The 24478-nt window shown below is 38.7% G+C and overlaps 1 pseudogene; it reads left to right on the top strand.

The window, feature by feature from the left end:
- The first annotated feature begins 1061 nt into the window (after nt 1-1061).
- On the top strand, nt 1062-21332 carry LOC115899609 (annotated as a pseudogene).
- Nucleotides 21333-24478: the final 3146 nt, after the last annotated feature.

Below are 24478 nucleotides of genomic sequence, written 5' to 3' on the forward strand. Positions count from 1 at the left end.
TAAACTATCATCTACAAAAACATAGTTTACATAGAATACGAAGAGTTATTTACAATTCAATATCCAAGAAGTCTTTATTGAGAGGTATTTCTGGCAAAGAGGTGATAAAAATAAGGACCAGCTTGGGAATCAGATATACCTGGTTCAGATCCCAGTTCTGAACTGCCTAGTCATATGAACCTGAGCAATGCACTTCCTCCCTGTAACTCAGTATCCTCATCTGTAAAATGGTAATATATAAATGCATATCTCGATGGCCTGTTTCCCACTCTGCCTAGGCAGCCATTGCCAGAGTTTTTCTCTGACCCATTCTTTCCCAAAGTAACTCCCATTTGCTGCCAGGAAACTGCCCTTACAGTATCTTCAGTCCAGGTCCCAGCGCCTTCTATCTGCTTTAAGTTAGAAGGGTTCTAAGGGAAATGTAAAAGAACTTCACTAATAGTGTGTATAAAACCAGGCAGGCATATTGAAAGCAAGGACATACACTGCAAACCCAGCAGGTGTAATCTTATTTGTAACATCACATCTCTAAGAGTTAATAAATAATTTTAATTTAAAAATAAAAGAATAAGAAATGGAAAACTTGTGTGTCCCACTACTGTTTCAAAATTGAGTAGCAAATTATTGTATTGTTACCTATAATATAGGTACTATATAGTATATATTACCTATAAAATAGGTAGCTATAAATTAGGTTCAAAAAAAGAATCCTAGCTTTCAAATGCTTAAGCTATTTAGCTCATAGCTCCTCCTCTTCTGTTGCAATTTGTTTGTTCTGCTGTTGTAATGCTTATCTCTGTGGAAGTCATTTGGGATCCCTCTCCCTCCGTATTTCTCTCTCCCTGACTCTCCCCTGCCCTCCCTCTCCTGCTCTTGATCTCGCTCTCTTTCTCTCTTTTTCTTCTTTCTCTACAACTGCAGTTTGAGCCTTTAAAAGGCTGATCTAATATTTGGTTCTTTGTCTTGTGTCCCACAAATTAGCACAGACTCAGTCATATAATACGTGTTCAATCACTGTCCGCTCATTTATATCAATCATTATAAACAAACTTGCCACTGATATGGACCAAAGCCTTTTCCATCCAGAAGTTCCTTCTGAGAAACACAGAGCATGGGGAAATGAGGACAGAGTAAGTAATCTAACCTAAAAGATTGTGAAGCTTCATGACCACGCCCAGAATGCAACAGTCCAAATATGAATTCAGTCCTTTGTTTTTCTTTCTTTTTTTTTTTAATTGGCTTCAAAACTGACCATGAGTCATAGGCCAGACTGTCATACAAAGAGGACAATTTTTCATTCCCATATTTTTACATTCTACACTAAAATCCAGAATGTCTTATCAATGGCTCACTAGAAAAAAACATACTAGAATATTATGGTAAAAATCAAAATAAATAAATACATAAAAATACATATATAAACGATGTTACTTAAAAAGTAAAACACTCCATAGTCTTAGCAGAACCTTCCAACATCTTAACTGAGACCCACACTTGGACATCCATACCCTTACACTCAGATTTGTATAGTATGAGAGAGACAACAGATATCATTTGTGTTAGAGGATTTCAGTATGAATGGCCTAAGAAAGAATCAAGACACTTAATTTTTTGAATAGAATAAAATTTTTGAATCTATCTATCTATCTATCTATCTATCTATCTATCTATCTATCTATCTATATGTATCTATGTATTTATGTATATTTTTCTACCCTATTCAGTAGTACTAATCATAGATCTATTAATAGCAATAATGTAAGTAATATATTAGGTATACATTGTATGCAGGCATTGTACTCAGCCTTGCATATTATATTATTTAATCCTCAAAATGAATCTATGAACTAGAAAATTGAATCTAAAGAAGACTAAATAAATTGTGAAAACTGTGCACATACAAAATAGGAAGGCAGTATTCAAACCTATAAATTATAACTTCAGGGCCCCCGGTCTTAATCACTACAATATATTTAATAGATACAATAACATTTTACCCAAAGTATTGTAAAATCCAGTTGGAAGTTTAGGAAATTCACTGTGTACATGAATACTATGAACAATGGTTACTTCTTTTTTAACATCAAGCTGGCTGGATGATACAGCACAAGACCGCACTTTTTTTTTTTTTTTTTTACAAAATTTGTCCGTGAATGTGCAGTCAAAAGCTGAAGCAACCTTGATTTTGATACCTGGGTAGAAAATAGCCTTACTGACCAACACCTGCCCCATGCTTTATCCCTTATGCTTCTTCTCCCTCCCTTAAACTTTTCACTAAAGAGATAATTCACCCAGGCTAAGATCCAGGGCCATATTAGGACTTGAGGATACTTAAATTCTTAAAGAGTTATGGTACACCATGTAATGAAAATAATATCAAACTGAAAAACTAATATTCACACACAGGCAACAACAAACAGTTTCGTTTATTTTTCAAGCATTTCTGTGTAAAATTTTTGGGATTAATCCATTGTAACATCTTTTATCCTTTAAGAGAGATACCCATCTGCTGGTTCCTAAAGCTGAGTCCTCAACCGTGGGGTGTACGTACTCAGAGAATGTTCAAGATGCCCCACTGAGTTAAAGGAAGGAAATGTTAGAACTTCTATTTGTATTTATTTGTAATCATAAGTCAATTATTTTATACATATTTAAAACATAGATGGACATGGAAGATCTCATCCAGACCACGTATCAGATGGCCACATATTATTCACTCAACCTCCAGAGGGAAGAGTAGGATGCCCAAAATGTGTAGGGATTGGAAGTGGAATTTTCACTCATTTTTCTCTCTTTTAGTGTATAGCAATCACGTGTAGTTTACTTGTATTCACGTAAGTGAATTTATAAATTATATTATCTAGTTTTAAACAATTTAATGATAATAAAATGAGTAAGTGGTTTAAAATGTGTCTATTAAAAAATTGCAGATTGAAGTTAACATTAACAATGCAAGCCCAACAAAATTGAGAATACAGAGAATCTAACCATTTAATAGAACAAGCTCCTCATTAGCCATGCTGCAAAGTAAAAATAAGGCATTAACCTGAAAGCATTTGAGATTATTAGGGAGACTATTTAATCTATGGATTTGTGTTTATTCTAATTAATTATGAACCTCTTCCTAAGGACCTATTGTGCCTTGATGGCTTCTAAGTAAATAACAGTATGATGCCATCATGACTAAGAGGAAGTTATTTAATTTCTCTAACAAGTGCTTTAAGATATAGTACTAAAACAAGTACTTTGCAAAATTTCCCTCAAGGTGAAATAAATGCTTAGGAATCACTTTTGAAATTCCTTAATCTCAATTAGAGAAATGCTTATTTTGCCTGCTGCCTACAAAAATATGGTCAGAAGCTAAAATACACTCCTTGGTTGGACAAAAGAGTTTTAAGGCCCATAAAGCATAAAAATATAGTTTTCAAATTATCTTCCCCCATTTGAATCTACGTATCTTCATAAAGTAAATTTTTCAATAATCACAGCCTTTAAAGACAGTTTAGAAATAAATAGAATTTAAACCCTGATCTTGGAATTTCTGTAATATAGTATATTAAACCAATATTTTTTTAAAACCTTAAGCTTGTTAACTTTTTTGCTCACATTAAGTTAATAAAAAACATGTTAATAATATAGTAATAATATTTTCAAACTGATGGTGTTTACCTTATTATATCTTTTTCTTGGGACACATAAGACTTCATTTTTCAGCCTCATTTGCAGTAAGATCTGGATCACATGACTGAATTCCGGGTGCTGAAATGTAAGTTGGAAAGTCGTGTATCATTTCTGAGCCTAGCTCTTAAACCTTCATGTGCAGTATTTCAGATTTTACTTTCCTTTTTTAAAGTGACTTTGGAGGCAAATGTGGCAACATTATAAGATAAACTCATCTGGAATTACATGAGAGAAAATAACCTATGGAAGCACAACCCACATTGGACTTTAATGTGAACAAGAAATAAACTTTGTATTGATAAGCTAGCGAGAGCTCAGTATTGCTACCACGAGTGAGGCAATTCTACACAGACTAATGCAATTATTAATAGCATATTGAGACCCAAATTTTTTGTACCATTAAATATAATAAAAGTATTTATGTAATATTGTTTATTTCATCTTTTTGTCACAATTTAAAATTTCCATTTTCCATGTCTTACATGTAATGTATTTCTACAGTAGCGTAACTATACATCTGTTTGGGTTGCATGCCAAAGGTACTTTTTCTTGATAACTAAATAATAAAAAACATTTGGAGATAATTAAATTAAATATATGCTTTATTATCAAATTTTCATCACCAACTACTTAAATAGCTATAGGATATCTTTAGACTTATTATCATAAAACTGTATATTTAAGCCCTAAGCAACAAGAAATGAATGACAGTTGCATCTTACATCCACACACCTCTCCTAATTTTTAGCTGATATGGGTTACCACACCCCAAACCAATGATTTACTAAAAGTAGAGAGTATTAGTACCAAGGAATTAAACCAGTTACTCTGTGTAGCTGAAGAGAATATTCTTCAAAGCAATATGTCTGAGAAATACAATCACTAAATTTCACAAGGAAAAAAGTTAAAAACAAGTAAACCCAAATTTTTATCTAGGATATATCTATGCATATACACACACACACATGCATCTGTATAGATAGATAGATGGGCACATACACAAATGTGTGTATATGCTTAACATACATATATACATAGAGTGGGTATTTATTTGTTAAGAGTCACACCAACTTTTTTTAATCCTAGAGCCTATTTGACTATCCAGACTGAAAGTAACTAGAAGTGAAATTAAAATAAGCCTTAACTGCAGAACAAAATAAAAATCTTCGGTCTCATTTTGTTGAATTAAATCAAGATCACATGTTCATTTCAATGTCTCAATAGAAATGTTCTGTTCTTAGATACCAAAGCCAGACAGTTCATTTTCTAGTTCTTAACACCTATACACATTGCAGATGTAGCTGGTAAGCTCAAGGAGAATGTCTTCTTGTGGGCTGTCTTCAAAATGTACTAATTCTGAGAAGTTTGAGACTCTTAAAAGTAGGATTAAAAGCAGTAGGAGGCGTGGCCCTTGAAATATTTGAAACTGTTGACAGCTATGAGCTCCCTGGGACCTCATGGCCATAATATCTCCTGTGTGTGCTGTTGGCCACATACCACAGCATCTCTCGCCCTATCATTCAATCAGAGGTTTAGACTTTCAGGTCACTGTGACAGTTTCAAACACTTTTTAGAAAGCCAAGGCCAACATTTCAACACCACAAAACCTCCACGAAAGTGAGGAAAGTGATGGCTCCCTCTCAACTGCAGAGAAAACCCTTCAAAATAGCTCTTTTACTCATTATTTGTCAAACCAGTCATGCAATGGACAGAGTGTTTATGTTCCCCCCAAATTTGTACGCGATCCCTAATCCCTAATATAATGGTATTTGGATATAGGGCCTCTGGGAGGCAATTAGGTCATAAGGGTAGAAATGTAATGAATTGGGATTAGTGCTCTCATAAGAAGAGACATGAGAGAGATGATCTCTTTCTCCACCATGTGAAGATACAGCAAGTAGGTGACAGTCTGTAAACCAGGAAGAGGGCCCTCCCAGAAACCTCATCGACCAGCACTTTGATCTTCCACTTCCTAGCCTCCAGAACTGTGAGAAATAAATGTTTGCTGCGTAAGGTACATAGTCTGTGGTATTCGGTTATAGCAGCCTGAACTAAGACAAGTAGTGGTTAAGCAACCCAACCCTTTTAACATAGCAAGCTACATAGGTATGAAATTTATGTTGTAAATGTCCTAGGTCAAATGTCGTAGGTCAATAGTAACTCTGCCATCATTACTTCTTGGGGGTAATTCAGTCCATATCAATACATCTGGCAAGGTGAACTCTAAATCTCCTCTTCATCTCTCTTGGTCAGTGGAATTGCCTATTGATTAGAGAGATGACATTTAGGGATGTCATGTATTATTAGTCAGTGTAGGAATCTTTGTAATGCATAATGTAATTTCAGTCAAGGAAGGGATAAATGCTTTCTTGGAATTATAAGGTCATGGCTAATCATTCATAAGAACAAGTAACAAGTTTTCACACTAGAGTGCATGTGAAGTTTTTACAGCCTAGATTATTAGGGAAGATGTATGCTATTTCAGAAAGAAGTGGCAAGATGTGCTTGATTTTAGGTACTCTATAAAATATCAATTGTAGCCCCAAGTGACTATTCACCTCATTCTGCACGTGCCCCTGTATACAGGAACAGGATTCACAAATCACTGAGTTCAGCATGCTTCTCTGGCACTTACGGAACTGTGATGATTAAGCCAGGAAGGAATAGCCAAGAAAGCCACCAAGGCTGTGGCGTTCTCAAAACAAGAGTATGTGTGTTAACATGGACTGAGATGTTATTTGTGTAAAAAAGAGTCACAGTCCTTAGGATTTGTCCTCCACACACCTCTCACTTTGCCCCACCCCACATTCACACAACAGGTACAAGAGGAAGATTTAATCAAAAGGAAAGAGAATTTCTGAACATTAGAATGATCCAGACAAATCTCTCAGACGTGTTTCCCACTCACACCAATCTCTTTAAGGTGGGGCTCGGGGGAAAAAAGATATTCTTAGGGAGCAGGAAAAGAAGGGATGGCCAGATGGCTGCATAGTGCAATAGATCTCTCCTACTTTAGAGGATTGACTGCTGAAGAAAAAGAAAAAGATATATTGACCTACACAAATTGCTATAGCAGATTTCCACAGACTAGGTGGTTTAAAGAATGGAGATTTATTATCTCACAGTTCTGTAGGCTGGAAGTCCACAACCAAGGTGCCAGCAGGCAGGATTGGTTTCTGGTGGGGTATGTTTTCTTTTCTTTCCTTTCTTTTTTTGTTAAATTTTACTTTAAGTTCTGGGATACATGTGTAGAATGTGCAGGTTTGTAACATAGGTGTACATGTGCCATGGTGGTTTGCTGCACTTATCAATCTGTCATCTAGGTTTTAAGCCCCACATGCATTAGGTATTTGTCCTAATACTCTCCCTCCCTTTGGCCCCCACTCCCTGACTGGTCCTGGTGCGTGATGTTCCCCTCCCTGTGCTCATGTGTTCTCATTGTTCAACTCCCACTTATGTGTGAGAACTATTTGGTTTTCTGTTCCTGTGTTAGTTTGCTGAGAATGATGGTTTCCAGCTTCGTCCATGTTCCTACAAAGGACACGAACTCATTTTTTTTTATAGCTGCATAGTATTCCATGGTGTATATGTGCCACATTTTCTTTATCTAGTCTATCATTGATGGGCATTTGGGTTGGTTCCAAGTCTTTGCTATTGTGAATAGTGTGGCAAAAAACATACATGTGCATGTATCGTTATAGTAGAATGATTTATAATCCTTTGGGTATATACCCAATAATGGGATTGCTGGGTTAAATGGCATTTCTGGTTGTAGATCTTTGAGGAATCACTACACTGTCTTCCACATGGTTGAACTAATTTACACTCCTCTGATGGGGTCATTTTTCTTGGCTTTTAGGGCACTGCCTTCTTGATGTGTCCTCACATTGCCTTTCTTCTGTGTGAGTGCAGAGAGAGAGAAAGATCTCTGGTGTCTCTTTGTCTTCTTATAAGGGCATCAGCCCTATTGGATGAGGGCCCCACCCCATGACATCATTCACATTTAATTAGCCCTTTAGAGACTCTGTCTCCACATACAGTCACTTTGGGGGTTAGGACTTCAACATATACATTTTGAGGGGACATAATTCTCTAGATAACAGGAGACATCATATGTAAATGATTTAAAACCTTACAGAATAAAAGGGCAAAATAGCAAATGAAGCCAGGGGTTAAGTTATGCAAGTACATGTATCTTGTAAGGTTCTGACCAAACTTACATCGGCTAAACTTTAATTCTGAACCCAATGGCCAAGACCAAGAGGTAAACACCATCAGTTATAGAGCCCACCATGTCAATAAACTCTTATTTGCTGCTCAGGAGAAACAAAATTTTTCTTAGAGTCAAGGCCTGAAAGATATTTTCTGTATTTCAATTATACTTTTAAAGTTAAAGTAAAGCCTGGCTTAATAACATTGGGTCTAAGTATATTTCTTATTAGAAGCTTAGAGAATAAATGCAAATCAATTATTTAGTAAAAGTGATTCTATGAAACATAACGTAGGCCAATCACATTTAATAAAACTTTCAATCAGTTAAACACCACAATTTTTTTTTTTTTTTTTTTTGAGATGGAGTCTCGCTCTGTCGCCCGGGTTGGAGTGCAGTGGCAACCTCCGCTTCCTGGGTTCAAGCGATTCTCCTGCCTCAGCCTCCCGAGTAGCTGGGACTACAGGTGTGTGCCACTACACCCAGCTAATTTTTGTACTTTTAGTAGAGACAGGGTTTCACCATGTTGGTTGGCCAGGATGGTCTCAATCTCTTGACCCCATGATCCGCCTGCCTCGGCCTCCCAAAATGCTGGGATTACAGGTGTAAGCCACTGTGTCTGGCCGAAAATTGTTATTTTATAGCTCTAAAATAAGTAATGATTTTTATTTTCTAACCTTTGCTTATTAGAAAGGTACACTACCATGCATGCTTTTAACCCAAAGAAAATGCCAACATTTTCAGATAATATGGATACAAAGAGGCTTTTTCTTCCTATGTCTGTTCGCCATCCAAATACTTAATTTTGTTTTTATTTTACACATTTTATTTTTTTTTTTTTTTTTTTTTTTTTTTTTTTTTTTTTTTTTTTTTTTTTTTGAGACGGAGTCTGGCTCTGTTGCCCAGGCTGGAGTGCAGTGGCGCAATCTCGGCTCACTGCAAGCTCCATCTCCCGGGTTCCCGCCATTCTCCTGCCTCAGCCTCCCGAGTAGCTGGGACTACAGGCGCCCGCCACCACGCCCGGCTAGTTTTTTGTATTTTTAGTAGAGACGGGGTTTCACCGTGTTAGCCAGGATGGTCTCGATCTCCTGACCTCGTGATCCGCCCGTCTCGGCCTCCCAAAGTGCTGGGATTACAGGCTTGAGCCACCGCGCCCGGCCATTTACACATTTTAAAAGGTAGTTTGAGGACTTTAGAGCAACAACTGACTTAAACCATATCTGCAATTCTTAGAGTTGTGTAAAAGGGTAAATAAATAAATATACGGGTTAAATAATTTATCACAAACAGACCTCATCATAAGAAGGGATGACTGTATGGTCCAGCAACCCTGTTTGTAAATTAAAGCTTCTGAACTCAAGGATTGGCTACCAAAAAGAAAATGACTATTTCTGTGTTAGTTTAATAAACCCCACATTAAAATGTTATGTCAGTTGTCATGTGTGCTTAAAACTTCAGAAACCAATAGGTAGTGGTATAAAGGGTGATATTATGCACAAAATAGGCTTCTGAATATAACCCAGGGGCCTTAGGAGGGTCTCTTTAACCTCAACATTTTACCACCTCTTTTTCAAAGGTACTCATCTTCCCTATGAATGTTTTTATCAGTGAGTACATGGCTTCCTAGTCTTTTAACATTTAATCTCTATTTATTCAGCTAACAACTATCATCTTAAAATGCAGGGAAGGCCGGGCACGGTGGCTCATGCCTGTAATCCCAGCACTTTGGGAGGCCGAGGCAGGCGGATCACGAGGTCAGGAGATCGAGACCATCCTGGCTAACACGGTGAAACCCCGTCTCTACTAAAAATACAAAAAATTAGCTGGGCGTGGTGGCGGGTGCCTGTAGTCCCAGCTACTCGGGAGGCTGAGGCAGGAGAATGGGGTGAACCCGGGAGGCGGAGATTGCAGTGAGCCGAGATCGCACCACCACACTCCAGCCTGGGCGACAGAGCGAGACTCCGTCTCAAAAAAAAAAAAAAAAAAGAAAGAAAAAAGATGCGGGGAAGTCGGCTGGGCACAGGGGTGCATGCCTGTAATCCCAGCACTTTGGGAGGCCGAGGTGGGTGGATCACGAGGTCAAGAGATAGGGACCATCCTGCCAACATGGTGAAACCCCGACTCTACTAAAAATACGAAAATTAGGTGGGGGTGGTCGCACGTGCCTGTAGTCCCAGCTACTCAGGAGGCTGAGGCAGAAGGATCGCTTGAACCTGGGAGGGGGAGGTTGCCCTGAGCTGAGATCGTGCCACTGCACTCCAGCCTGGGTGACAGAGCTAGACTCCATCTAAAAACAAACAAACAAACAAACAAACAAACAAACAAACAAAAAACGGGGAAATCCTTGACTGTAAGACAGGCAATCGAGAATATGCACAGACGATTCCAAAGTAAGCATTCCCCAAGTCAGCAGGATGCACCCATCAGAAATTTCAGACCCGAAGTGATGGATCAAGGCTTTCCTTAGTCCAGTCCCAAACTCTCTCTTCTCTCTGTTCTCTCTAAGTGAAATATCAGTTAGGAATTAACCTATTTGAATTTTCACTTCCAGAACATATATTAAGTATTTTCCACAGTCAGAATTTTCTTTGAAATTTTGATGTTTACAGACACTTCTGCTGCTTTGTGACATTTTAGACTATTTCAATATTTCATTGTTATTTAATCAATTATGTGTTTACAACTTGTCTCCTGAATGAGAATGAAACCCCTTCAGGACGGTCATCTAGCTCACACATCTTTTAACTTGCTGAAAAACTCAGAATGTTGTTTTGTACATAGAGAAACAACATGGCAGACAGGAGTAGGCTTGGGTGTTGGGATAGATTCTCATCCTCAGTCTGTTAGTCCAATCTCTAGCTATATGATTTCAGGCCACTGATTTAACTCTCTTGAGACATAATTATTATTCTAAGGACATACTGGCGTATGTGGGAGAGTGCAAGTAGCTGACTGGCTACTAGTGAGAAACAGATTCAGAGCAAACAGCAGATCCATTTACATGGGTTTGAGGTTTTAGTGTTCTTGGCCTTGTTTGCAGAAACCTTTCTTCACACAACTTCAGTTTTCAATACCTTTAAGAAAATGCATTGAGAAGATCAAGAGAAGGATCACTATTAAGCTGAGTGCAAAACCCAAAGCTCACTTAGATATCCCCAGTTTATTTCACTATTCGATAGACTTATGTTCTTGGGCAAACACAACTGTTTTTCCTGGCTCTCCTTCTCAAATATGCAGACAAATCCTCGATGGCAGTAACAGCTAGAGGAGAATTTATAGCCAACACTGTTAAAGGGAAGTCAGCACTATGAGTCCTGTTTACTGGTGCCAAACTGCATAGTCAGTCCAATATTAGAAAAAAAAAAAAAAAATAGTTCAGCATTCAAGGCTTGCTGTTGATCACCTGAGTGGTTTTATTCTTTTATGAATTGGACTTGTTTGTTGCAACGATTAGGGTAGGGCTTGTCCAGAGTAATTTTGAAAAAAATAATGAATAGTGGTTGTTTTGTTTGTTTTAAGACCTGCTTGTGCAAAGACAGCATTATAGCTACTAACACACAAAGAGAGATTCTGTTGGGTATACAGGCAGGGCTGCTGGAAAAGATGCATTAAAAATGAAAGACATAAAAAAAGATGCATAAAAAAGACATTAAAAATGAAAAAAAAGTGTAGAAGAAGAGGTAGAATATGCTATACAATGGTACATTTTACATTGAACCGGTATAAATAACTGATAATAAATGGCAATTCTGTGAAAAATCTTTATTTTTGTCTTCTGGACCCAGTCTTCCATACTCTTTCAGCCTTGGTCTTAAAAATTCTCCTTTCCTCCACCATCATTTCAGTTGTTGCGTGTTATAACTATGAGGGTTCTGCAATTATAGGTTAAGCATGTTATGGTAGTTTAAGATTGGATTTTTTTCTTTCTGTAACTATTATGTTGTCATAGTAAAAGTCTTGTGTAATATGAGAACCATAATTTCAATTTCAAAAAGAAAATAATGACTCTTCAAGCTGACTTAAAGAACTCAACAATTTAAATGAAGAGCAAAGAACCGCTACTTACGTATGGAATACACCTGATTTGCATACATCTAAGGAAGTATGGATAAATGGTCATTAATCAATGTCCTATGTTATAATATAACCTAATCAGCCTCAGCATTTTTGATGAAAGCATTTGTTTATCATTTCATATCATTAGATCTTTTAACAATATGGAGATTGTTTTATTAGGAAGTTCAGAACTTTCTCTAGGATTCATGGAAAAATGCATTCCTTAATGTCCTGGTTTCAAAATTTCTTACAGAACTGGAATCAGTGGAATTTTCAAAGCTGAAGCAACTGTTGTAAAAGAAACATAGTACACTCCTTGATAATCAATCCACTTTGTGTGCTGGAGGAATGAAAAATTAATGACTTTAGTGACAAATTATCATATTTGGAATTTATGGATATTTTGCCAAAAGTATTAACTATAGATGTAAAATAAAATAAAGCAAACATTGCTTTTATTAGGCACAGGATAACAGGGTTCAAATAATTTTTTGCCTCCCATTTGTTTGGGGTACGCAGACTACAAAGAGATCTATTCTTTAAAGAATAATTTATTTTTTCTCACAACTCTGTGAGTTGAAGGGTGGTTCTCCTGGTCCTACTTCGAATCACGAGGGTAGTTACTGTCAGATGGCAGCTGTATGGACTGGGCTGAAAGGTGCAAGGTGGCTTTATTCATATGTCTGGTAGTTAATGCTGTCTGTCAGCTGAGGTACCTTAGGTCTTCTCATCCGGACTCCATCTGAAAGATCTCACTAGACAGTTGTCCTTCTTCCCATATCCTCTTCTTCTACAGTATTTTGAAGTCTCTTATTCCTCAGGTTGTTTGGGATATTTTGTAACTTTTCTAGTCTGTTTCTTATCTAAAGGATGTAGATATCTCATTCTTTAAAAATTCTTTTCCTCTAGCACTATGCTAGAGCCATTCTGGTTTTTTAGCTACGTTTTTGCCACTTATTTTTATAGCTGCTATCATCTTTGTGACCAGTTTGTATTTCTGGTTTGTGCATATTCATACTTTGGAGTTAATCAGCAAGACAGAATAACATAGCAAATTCTCCATAACAAAGTATTTAATTTACATAGCCCTGAATTATGCACTGTGATTTTTTGCAGACGACCTTTTTACTTCTGTGCCCTGTAACAGACTCTCTTTTATTTTGTTTGTTTCTTTTTTAATGTCAAATACATGTCTATTTTATTTTTAAATGTATACTTCTTGATATCAACTAAAAACATCCTCGAGTTTCACTGTCTTCCTTATATATTTTTTCCTTTCTTAATAGAAAAATACGATCCAATTGATCCAACCCCAGAAAAACTCACTGGATCCAGGTGAACACAGCCTCTTTAAATCTCTTGCCAATGAGCTGCTGGTCACTTTTTGCTGCTTGTCATTCAAGCACTGTGACACGGACCTGAAGCTATATAACAAGTGCCTATTCCATACTTCATTCAACTTTTGGGAGTCTACCAATGGTGTCCAGGACTGAGTGTAATCAACATACCAAGAAGCAAAAGAGATGCACCTAGCAGAAACATCTTGAAGGTGTACTATATCTATTACCATGAAGTCTGCATTCCCATTCTTTTTTTTTGGATTAGGAAGATAACTGCCAGTTATTTTTTTTTAAAGATCATGTTTCTAACTAGCAAATACCATGAAAACCTCAGATTACGGAATAACAATAGAATTGTTAAGCACTGTAAAAAAGTCCTGTTAAGTAATATTTCCTCTAATCACAATTAAAGACAATAAATAAATGGAAATTACTTCTTTGAATTAATTGTAGTGATATGTCGTTTATATGATCATCTTATCTGAACTTTATTGTTGCTATTTATCTTTAAATTTCCTTGAATAAACTGTCCATTTTCTCTTGAGTATAATTCATTTCTCAATTCTCAATGAAAATTTCGGTTTAATTTATGATTAAAATAGCATGGATAATTAAATGTATGCCTTTCATCTAGGGTCAAAATAGGTTGAAGAACAGTAAAAGGGAGAAATTTTAAAACTTGACTTAGCTTTGGTCTATTGCTTGGGAACTGCAAAACAACTTTATCTTGGGAATTTACCAAGTACTTATTATTATTTATGTTTGTCTTTCTGAGTGACTTTTTTGAAGAAGAACACAAGGATCTCACAACAATTATATTTTCTTTTCTTTTTTTTTCTTTTTGTTTTGAGACAGAGTCTCGCTCTGTCACTCAGGCTGGAGTGCAGTGGCGCGATCTCGGCTCACTGCAAGCTTGTCTCTCAGATTCATGCCATTCTCCTGCCTCAGCCTCCCAAGTAGCTGGGACTACAGGCGCTGCCACCACGCCAGGCTAATTTTTTTTGTATTTTAGTAGAGACGGGGTTTCACCGTGTTAGCCAGGATGGTCTTGATCTTCTGACCTTGTGATCCACCTGCCTCAGCCTCCCAAAGTGCTGGGATTACAGGCGTGAGCCAGTGCGCCCGGCCGACAATTTTTATATTTTCTTAGTGAAAAAATATTAAATATGTTAGTGTCTTTGGTTTGTGCTGCTATAACAAAATAACACAAACTTGATAATTTATAAACAATAAAATTCGATTTGACACATAATTCTGGAGGCTGCGAAGCTGAAGATAAAGGGGTTGCATCTGGTGAGAGCTTTCTTGCTATGTCATAACATGGTGGAAGGCATTGAGAGGTGACAATGTGCTAGCAGCCCTCACTCTCGGCACCTCCTCGGCCTCGGCGTCCACTCTGGTGGCACTTGAGGAGCTCTTCAGCCCGCCCCTGCACTGCGGGAGCCCCTCTCTGGACTGGCCCAGCCCAGAGCCCCCTCCCTCTGCTTACGGGAGGTGTGGAGGGAGAGGCGTGGTCGGGAACCTGGGCTGCGCGGGGGGCTCAGGAGCCAGCGCGAGTAATGGCAGGCGTGGGTGTGGGTGGGCTCAGTGGCCCGCACACTGAGCAGCCGGCCAGTACGGCAGGCCCAGGGCAGTGAGGGGCTTAGCACCCGGGCCATCAGCTGCAGAGGTTGCCACAGGTCCCCCAGCACTGCCGGCCCACATGCACCAAGCTGGAATTCTCACAGGGCCTCAGCCACCTCCCTGTTGGGAAGGGCTCAGGACTTGCAGCCAGCCATGTCCAAGTCCCTACTCCATGGTGGACTCCTGCACGCCCAAGCCTCCCGGATGGGCACTGGCCCCTGCTCCATGGCACCGGGTCCCATCTACCGCCCAAGGGCTGAGCAGTGCAGGTGCCGCTGGGGACTGGCTGGCAGTTCCGCCTGTAGCCCTGGTGCAGGATCCACTAGGGGAAGCCAGCTGGACTCCTGAGTCTAGTGGGGACTTGGAGAACTTACCTCTAGCTAAGGGATTGTATATACACCAGTCAGCACTCTGTGTCTAGCTCAGGGTTTGTAAACACACCAGTCAGTACTCTGCCTCTAGCTCAAGCTTTGTAAATACACCAATTGGTACTCTGTATCTAGCTAACCTAGTGGGGACTTGGAGAACTTTTCTGTCTAACACTCTGTGTCTAGCTCAAGGATTGTAAATGCACCAATCAGCACTCTGTCAAAACAGACCAATCAGTTCTCTGTAAAATGGACCAATCAGCTCTCTGTAAAATAGACCAATCCGCTCTCTGTAAAATGGACCAATCAGCAGGATGTGGGCGGGGTCAGATAAGGGAATAAAAGCAGGCTGCCCTATCTAACAGTGGCAACCTGCTCAGGTTCCCCTTCCCAGTGTGGAAGCTTTGTTGTTGTGCTGTTTGCAGTAAATCTTGCTGCTGCTCAATCTTTGGGTCCACGATGCCTTTATAAGCTGTCACGCTCACCATGAAGGTCTGCAGCTTTGCTCTTGAAGCTACCGAGTCCACGAACCCATGGGGAAGAATGAACAACTCCAGACGCACCACCTTCAAGAGCTGTCACATTCATGGGGAAGGTCTGTAGCTTCATTCCTGTCAGCGAGACCACGAAGCCACCAGAAAGAAGCAGCTCCAGACACATCTGAACGTCTGAAGGAAGAAACTCCGGATACACCATCTTTAAGAACTGCAACACTCACCACGAGGGTCCGCAGCTTCATTCTGGAAGTCAGAGAGACCAAGAACCTACCAATTCCAGACACAGCATCACAATGGCAAAAAAGAGTGCAGGAGCTGAATTCATTTTTATAACAAACTTCCACCATAATGTCATGTATCCATTCATGAGTGCACAGCCCTCATGCACTAATCACCTCTTTAACAGTTCACCCTGTTGCATTGGGGGTTTAGTTTCTAACACACGAACTTCGTGGGACACATCCAAACCATAGCAGTTAGGACAAGGAAGTTCACGGAAGGAGATGTTAAGAGTACAGGAGAAAAACAAAACAAAACCGTCAGCAAGACAAAGAAGAGTTTGAAATTCAGTGGTGATTTAGGTTGGACACTGCCCTAAGAATGAACAAAGCTCTAAGAGTGGATGGCCTCTCAGAAGTCACTTAGTCTCCAAATTGAGAACAAAACAAAACCTTGGTTTCCTGCGGGATAATTGAACCCTTTCCACATCAGACTACACTGCCACCTTGGAAGTTATATGACACTTTCATGCTAAGCACTGGCACACTTCTGGAGTCTAGGGTTGCCTTCAGGTCGCTAAATTTTGTGGGTGGTCAGTATTATTTTACAGAAAGAGAAACAGAAGCTCCAGAGGGGTTAAGTGACTTGCAAAATGTCAAGCAATACTTCAGAGGGCTGATTCTGAAACTCAGGGCTAATCTCCTTATTCAGATGTTCTTTAGAAAAGAATAATTTTATTTATTTTCAAGAGTTAAGTTCTATGTTTACAAGGGATTACTAAACAGAATAACGATGACTTTGCACATAACTTCTCTAATTTAAAACGTGTGGGGGTTGCACATTCAAGAAAGTCAAATTAATAGTTTTCTCAAGCTTTTGAGGGACGATGTACTTACGTGGAGAAATTCACCTGTGATAGTCATCATTCCTATGACAGCTATTCTGGTCTGCAGAGCTGGAGAATGGAGAAGACGCATTACTTCTTACCCTACAAGAAAACTGGAAATATCTTAGCTTTGAGTTCTAATATTTCCAGATGGTAGAAATCGAAAGCAGGCTTCCTCTCCTTGCCTGCTCCTCCAAAGTTTTATGCAGCAGTAAATAAACTCTTATTTGCCTGTGCTACATTTTATTGCAGGGAACAGAAGGATGGAGGCAACATATTTCTCAGGGAATGATTCTTTGCTGAGTGTACTTTTAACGTTGAGTTGTTTCTGTCTTAAAAAGGAAACACATAGCTCACAATTTTAGCCTCAAGAATACTACAGAATTGTGTTGATTTTTCGGTTTTATTAACTTTTCCAATAAGACATTTCTAAAACTTGCAGAAAATGCTCTCAATTTCTGTTTCCACAGAATATGGTAGAAAAGCACAATGATATTTCTTCGCCATAATCTTTAAATATTAAAACTGCTCTCATGTAAGGAAAAACTTAGTACATTAATTTTTCTTGCATACTGAGTAATGAATCTCATGGCAATTTTGGGAAATATCCTTGGAAATCTAAATTAACTCCAAAAAAATCCTTTCTACTTAGGAATGTAATCATAAAGAAACAAAATTGACAAACGAATTGGGGAGTTTTACTTTGTTTACAAATATTTAATTTCAACTCATTTTCCCACCTGTAATTTCTATCACATGTATCAGTAGAAACTGTATTTCAGCTGTGGTCTTTACTGGATAGTGTTCCTGGGCCTTTCTTAACATACAAGAGACTATGTCCTGTTTATTCAGAGGAAGTGAAAAGAATCTGCTTATTAAACACCCAGAATGTATGCAAAACCTGATTCTAGAATATAACAAAATATAATAAAATTGTTTCATGCTGCATTATGTGTTCAACTCCTCCAACCTATCTCTGACATAAAAAATAGAAGGCAATATTGTTGCAGAATCATTTCAATGCTTTTTCCTTTTACCACTACGCCTGCTGAAAGTAAAAAAATTGTTTTCTGTATCTCCAAATGTGTGGATAATAAGTATTATAAAGACCAAGAATTTTCCCAGACCTGTGGACTTGAGGTGCCTAATCTGGGGTGAAGCAAGAGTCAGCGTTTACTGGAGAATGATACTTGGAAAAAATATTGATTATATTTACTGAGACATAGCTATAAATATCCTCCTTCAGTAGGCAAGTGGGAAAGAAATGGGATAGGAACTACCGACCTGGGAGAGAGGATGGAATCTGCTAACTTCTCTGGTTCATTTCTGCAAACACGTGCTGAGTGTCAATTGCATTCTAGGTATTGCCCTTCGCACCTCTATGCAATGATGAAATTAATACAAAGACACAATACTTGATCAAGGAATGAAAACCCTAATGTCATTTGCTTTTAGTCCTTCTTAACTTGTGTGGGGGTCGTCCTCCTAGAAGCAGTGATTCTTGAAAGGTAAACATCAGACGGGAGATGAAGGGTGGAAAGGGGTTCAAGTAGAGAGGGCAACCTGCACAAAGGCACAGAAGTAGGAACATGTTGTATGCATAGGAGAGTAGTGCCTACAGGGAATTCTAATTAATGTAGCATAAAATCCAGAAGCAAAGAATATGGGAAGTAACTGAACAGAAAAGTAGAAGCCAGTTACCAGTAGATTGACCCCTATGAGTGATGGCAAAGGGGCATGGGAGACTTTAAGCAAGATCATCAAATAGTCAAATTTGCTTTTGGATGGATCGGACTGCATTTTGTGCTCAAAGGATTGAAATGGAGCAATACTAGAAGCAGGCAGATCAATGAAGAGATTGTTACAGAAGTCTAGGCACAAGATGATAGTGCCCTTTGCCTTCATAGCACTTGTCACTGTCAAATAATTATTTTCTGTCAAATAATATAGTACATATGCATTCAATGTTGTCTTCCTTATGGAAATAATAAACAGCACTGTGGTAGTGAATGTGACTTCTTCACCATGATGCCTTCTGACATCTCACACATGTCTGATAGTGACTGATTATTGAATAATTGTTTATAATGTAGGAGCTAGTGGCCTGAATGAAAACAATGGGACTAAGTTCAGAGCAAGGGTTAGGTTTTTAAAATATTCAAGAGGTAAATGTTCCAGGACTTGCCAACAAAAATTGACAATGACATCTGAGTGCCTGTATTTTTAAATTATTTATTTATTTATTTATTTATTTATTTATTTATTTTTGACACCGGGTCTCACTCTATCACTTAGGCTGGAGTGCAGTGGTACAATCTCGGTCACTGCAAACTCCACCTCCCGGTTCAAGTGATTCTCTCACCTCAGCCTCCAGAGTAGCTGGGATTACAGGCACGCACCGCCACGCCCAGCTAATTTTTGTATTTTTGGTAGAGATGGAGTTTCACCATGTTTGTCAGCCTGGTTTCGAACTGCTGACCTCAAGTGATCTGCCCACCTTGGCCTCCCAAAGTGTTGGGATTACAGGTGTGAGCCACCACCCCTGGCCCTGGGTGCCTGTATTAATTAGACTGAATGAACCTCCAGGGTTAGGCATAGCATAGTGTTAAAAATATTAACTATGAACTTCCTTTAATTCAAATCCCAGCACTCTGACTCCCTTGCCATGTGTCCCTGAGTCAATGATTTAATCCACTTTGGCATTCAATGTTCTTCGGTTTGCTCAAATGCAAAATGAGAATGAATACAGTACCTGCCTCATCATGTCATTCTGAAAATCATAGGAGTTTATGCTTGTAAAGCACTTAGAACAAAGCCTGGCAGACAGCATATGCTCAAGGAAAAGCTCAGATTAAATTCTCATGAAGTCATTAGTCACTAGTGACGGTTTCATTGCAGGGAGGTGATTTTGCTTTTAAATGTCAACCATACCGCTTCATTTGATCTGCACTCCTACCCGAAAGGTTTTACTGTCTTCTTTACTTAACAAATGGCAAGTCAGAAGCTCCAAACCAAGTGGTGTGATAAAGTTCACACAGATTGTCATCGCCCAAACTAGCCTCAAAGCAGGGAGGCTTTGATCCTCCAATAGCGCCTTCTACTGGATATCTCCAAGGGAGAACTCACTGCTGGCTGTGTAGTTGTAAAGAGCTTAAATGCTAACTTATACCTATCTATAAAAATATGATTGATAAATCATGTCACCTAAGATCCGTTTAACTAGTGCAGACATGCCTAGTTACCCGATTAAAACACTAAAGCTTTAGGAAAGTTCTTCAGACATGGGATTTTTGTTATAGTCCATTAAAGATCTATCTTCCAGAAATTTTAGTGAAAATGTTTCATATCTAAAGTTAATTTTTAGGTAATTAATTTTGTGAACCATAAGTTCTTCCCTAAGATTCTAGTTTATAGAGGTTTTCTTCAGCTTACATCTGCAGCTGGGACAGTTTCTGTGTTCACTAGGTAGTAATTTTTACATTGCTTTTCTTGTAGAGCATTAGAAAAAATGGAAATAAAATATTGGAGAGATAAAAACGGAGGGAAAGGGAATAGAAGAGTGGGGGTAATGGTTTTACATTTCAGCTTTGGGAAAAATAAAGGAAATTAAGTAAAAATATTCCTGAGTCCTAGAAATGCCATTGAGGGTCTGTCTGGGGTGATGAACTGGGGATGAATGGAGGGAGCCTGATAGGGCTGTGACATGTGCTCTGTGGCTTTCCAAAATCTGCTAGTCAGCAGAGAGTCAAAATCGGGAAAAGCACTTACCAATTAAATTCCAGCTATTAGATTAAATCAAAGTCATCCAAAGCTTTATCTATCACAAGTTAGTTTCAATTTCTAGGATGAATAAAGAAAGAATTTGAACAGGTTCCCAAAGGTGACAGTCAAAACTTCATAGAAAGTCTAAAAGGAATGGAACATACGGACAAGGAATCCAGCTCTGGAAGATGTCTATGCTCTGTGGATCAGAACTGATTTCTGAAGGTTTGTTATCTGTCTGCTGGAGAAGAACAGACATCGAGCACAAGCTTTAGGAAAATTATAGCTCGTCTTTCTCTTTCTGCCATCTTGGATCCTGTGGAGGCCTGCTGGGAACAGGGCTTCTAAAAGGAAATATTGCCTGGAAGCCTGTGGTCCAATGCCATTTTTGCTGTCTATAAGTGGGGTCTCCAGAACCAAAGGGCACACAAAGCTCTTCTTAAAATTGAAGGTGTTTATGCCTGAGATGAAACAAAATTCTATTTGGACAAGAGATGTACTTATGCATACAAAGCAAAGAACAGCACAGTGACTGCTGGTGGCAATCCAAACAAAACCAGAGTCATCTGGGGAAAGGTAACCAGGGCCCATGGAAACTGTGGCATGGTTCGTGCCATATTCCGAAGCAATCTTCCTGCTTAGGCTATTGGACACAGAATCCAAGTGATGCTGTACCCCTCAAGGATTTAAACTAGTGAGAAGTCCATAAATAAAAGTGGATTTGTGCTCTTGTGAAAAGAAAATATATATATATATATATATTTGTTCATTTCTTCTGATTATAAAACCTATTGATATAATTTGTATGTCTTTTTTCTTTGTCATTTTGTACCTTTTATATTTTACATTTCTAGTGATTTGTTCTTTTGTTTTACAAAAATATTGATTAAGGATGGATTTGTGGAAAAAAGTGACCTTTTCCACAAATAGTTTGAGAAGTACTGTCTTACTTAGAATGAATTTTTTTCCCCTACAAAATGTACCAAATTTACAACCATCTCATTAAAACTGTAGGAGAAGGAAATAGAAAATTTTCTTCAAAGTAAAGCATAATATATGAAAATAAATTTTATATTGTCCAACATTCCTAATTTAAGATGGGCAAAATGTCATTGACAATTTTATCAGGTAATGTGTTGAAAATGTATCCTTTTTATTTTGACAAACATCAACTATATAAGGGCTTTCTTTGATAGTTGCAATTATGTTTCTATTTACTAATTATTGCTTTATCTTAAAATGATGTAATTTTTTACAGCAATTTGTTTTGCAACAATACGTTTGGGAATATAGTCCCTCAGTTGAGAGGAATATACAGCATTTTGTATTATCAAACTGTACCCTTGGGGTAAGAGGTCCCATTACCTACAAAGTAGCAGCACACTAAATCATTTGGATTTTTTCTGAACTTACTGGCTTTAAAAAGTATAGTAATGTTCCTATTAAAGAAGACATTTCCTTCATTCTTTCCAGTGTTTTCAATGTCTGTAAACACTGCTATTTTGTTTCTTGTTAGGGGCTGTGATAGAACTAGGCTGGGTGCTCAGTGATTTATTTCAAAAGAAAGACATACATGAAAAATGTTCACCTCAGCTTTAAGGAAAGAACCTAAAACACTTATATTAGTAGTATTGAAATTAGACTTGGACAAGTAGGATCCCTGTTCTTGGCTACCTCCAGGCGATGTGCTCACCCAGGGGACACACACACACATTCAACATTTTAGATCATGCTCTGGGAATGAGGGACCCTGGGGTTCCCTGCCCCAAAGGCTAGAGCCTGCTTCCAGGCCTGTGTGGCCACCATCCCTGAGTCTGTCATCTAGCAGGCTGCTGGGTTACCAGAATGAGCACCATAGTCCCGCGGGGAGGCCAAGGAGATCTGTGAGGTGAGGGAAGTTGTGAATAGGGATTTGAAGTGCTAGAGGTAAAGGACTTGGTTAGTGGGTGGGAAAAAGCTTTTGACCCTATAGTATTTAGCATAAAACTGCCTGTAGGATTGGCAGAGATCAAAAAGTGTTGTTACAGGTTGAAGGCTCACCAAAGTATGTTACCGGTTGAAGGTATCCAGGTTTTTGGCATCTTGAACAAAGAACTGGACAAAATGCACAAACAAAGCAAGGAAAGAATGAAGCAACAAAAGCAGAGATTTATTGAAAATGAAACTACACTCCATAGGGTGGGAGCAGGCCCCAGCATAGGGGCTCAAGAGCCCTGTTAAAGAATTTCCTGGGGTCTAAATACCCTCTAGAGGTTTCCATTGGTTACTTGGTGTATGCCCTATGTCAACAAAAGGATGAAGTAAAGTTACCAAGTCATTTACTCGGTGTACACACTGTATAAATGGAAAGGGTATTTCCTGTCATAACTGAAGTGTTTCCATTTGATTTAGTTCTAGTAAGTCAGCGTGAACTGGCCTTATGTTCCTTGCCCACAGACCCTATTCTCCTGCCTCAGTGTCACATAAGGGTTAAAAAAGATGACTGAAAACAAGCCTTCTCCAGCATTCACGGTAAACTATACATTGGCACAGCCTCTCTTAAGGGACATGTGGCAATACCAGGAAATGTTTTAAATTCCATCCCCGCTTATAGGACTATATCGCACAAGTATACTCTCTATATAAGAATGTCTTTCTTCATTGATTCATTTATTCAAAAAACAAACTTAATGTATCTTATATTCTAGACACTATTTGGGTTTCCAGGAATATAGCAATGAAAGAAAAATAAGGTTCCTGCCTTTAAGGAGATTACAGTTTAGTGGAGAAAGCAGAGGATCAATAAATGAGTTAAGAAATAAATAGGGTGGGCATGGTGGTTCACACCTGTAATCCCAGCACTTTAAGAGACCCAGGAGGGAGGATTTCTTGAGCCCAGGAGTTTGAGAGAGTTTGAGGCAAACCTAGGCAATGTAGTGAGACCCCATTTTGAAAAAGAAATTACTAAAAATAAAAATTAGCTGGGCATGGTGGCATGTGCCTGTCGTCCCAGCTACTTAGGAGGCTGAGGTGGGAGAACTGCTTGAGCGTGGGAGGTCGAAGCTGCAGTGAGCCATGATGGTGCCACTGCACTCTAGCCTGGGCGACAGAAAAAGATGCTGTCTCCAAAAGAAAAAAGAAAAAAGACGTGATTACATAAGCGTATAATATAAAGGGAATAGAGAGAACGGAAATTGAAATACTGGTTAGAGACATTATATGTATATACATATGTATACACACACACACACACAATATATAAAATATATTTCCTAAAATAATGATATCATAGCAAAAAAGCAACAAACAACTTAAATGTCCATTAATACGGGATTTATTAAAAAAACTAGGGTACAGCTAGGTAAATAATGCTCTTTAGATGGCTGTTAAAAAGTAAGGCAGAGCTTTCTGCATATGCTAATAAGATAATAGCTCCAACACAGAGGAGAAGGAGGGATATGAGGGGGAAGAAGAAGAAGGAGGGATATGAGGGAGGAGGTTAGGAAGGGGCAGAGGAGGAGGACAAGGAATAGCAGCATTGTATAAGGCAGACAATATGTGCATATCACTCGTTTAATGCTAGCATCAAAGTGAAAGTGAAATATATTGGTCTCTATCCCTTAGTCATCTGACAGAAGCAGAAAGTACTAGAACTGTGGGTGAGTGGCAAGAAGAGCTGGAGTTCTTGCAATCTAGCCATCTAGCCAATAGAAAGAAGCCATAAAATTATTATTCCTAGCTCTTTTCGCCCCACCCCACCCTCTACACTCTTGTATCCCCTGGCTGGGAAACACCTGTTATGTAATAATTCTCATGAATGTGGGAATATAGCTGTAGTTTTACGCATTGTGTCCTTA

This window comes from Rhinopithecus roxellana, chromosome 9 (genome assembly GCF_007565055.1).
Source record: "Rhinopithecus roxellana isolate Shanxi Qingling chromosome 9, ASM756505v1, whole genome shotgun sequence".
NCBI classification, from domain to species: domain Eukaryota; kingdom Metazoa; phylum Chordata; class Mammalia; order Primates; family Cercopithecidae; genus Rhinopithecus; species Rhinopithecus roxellana.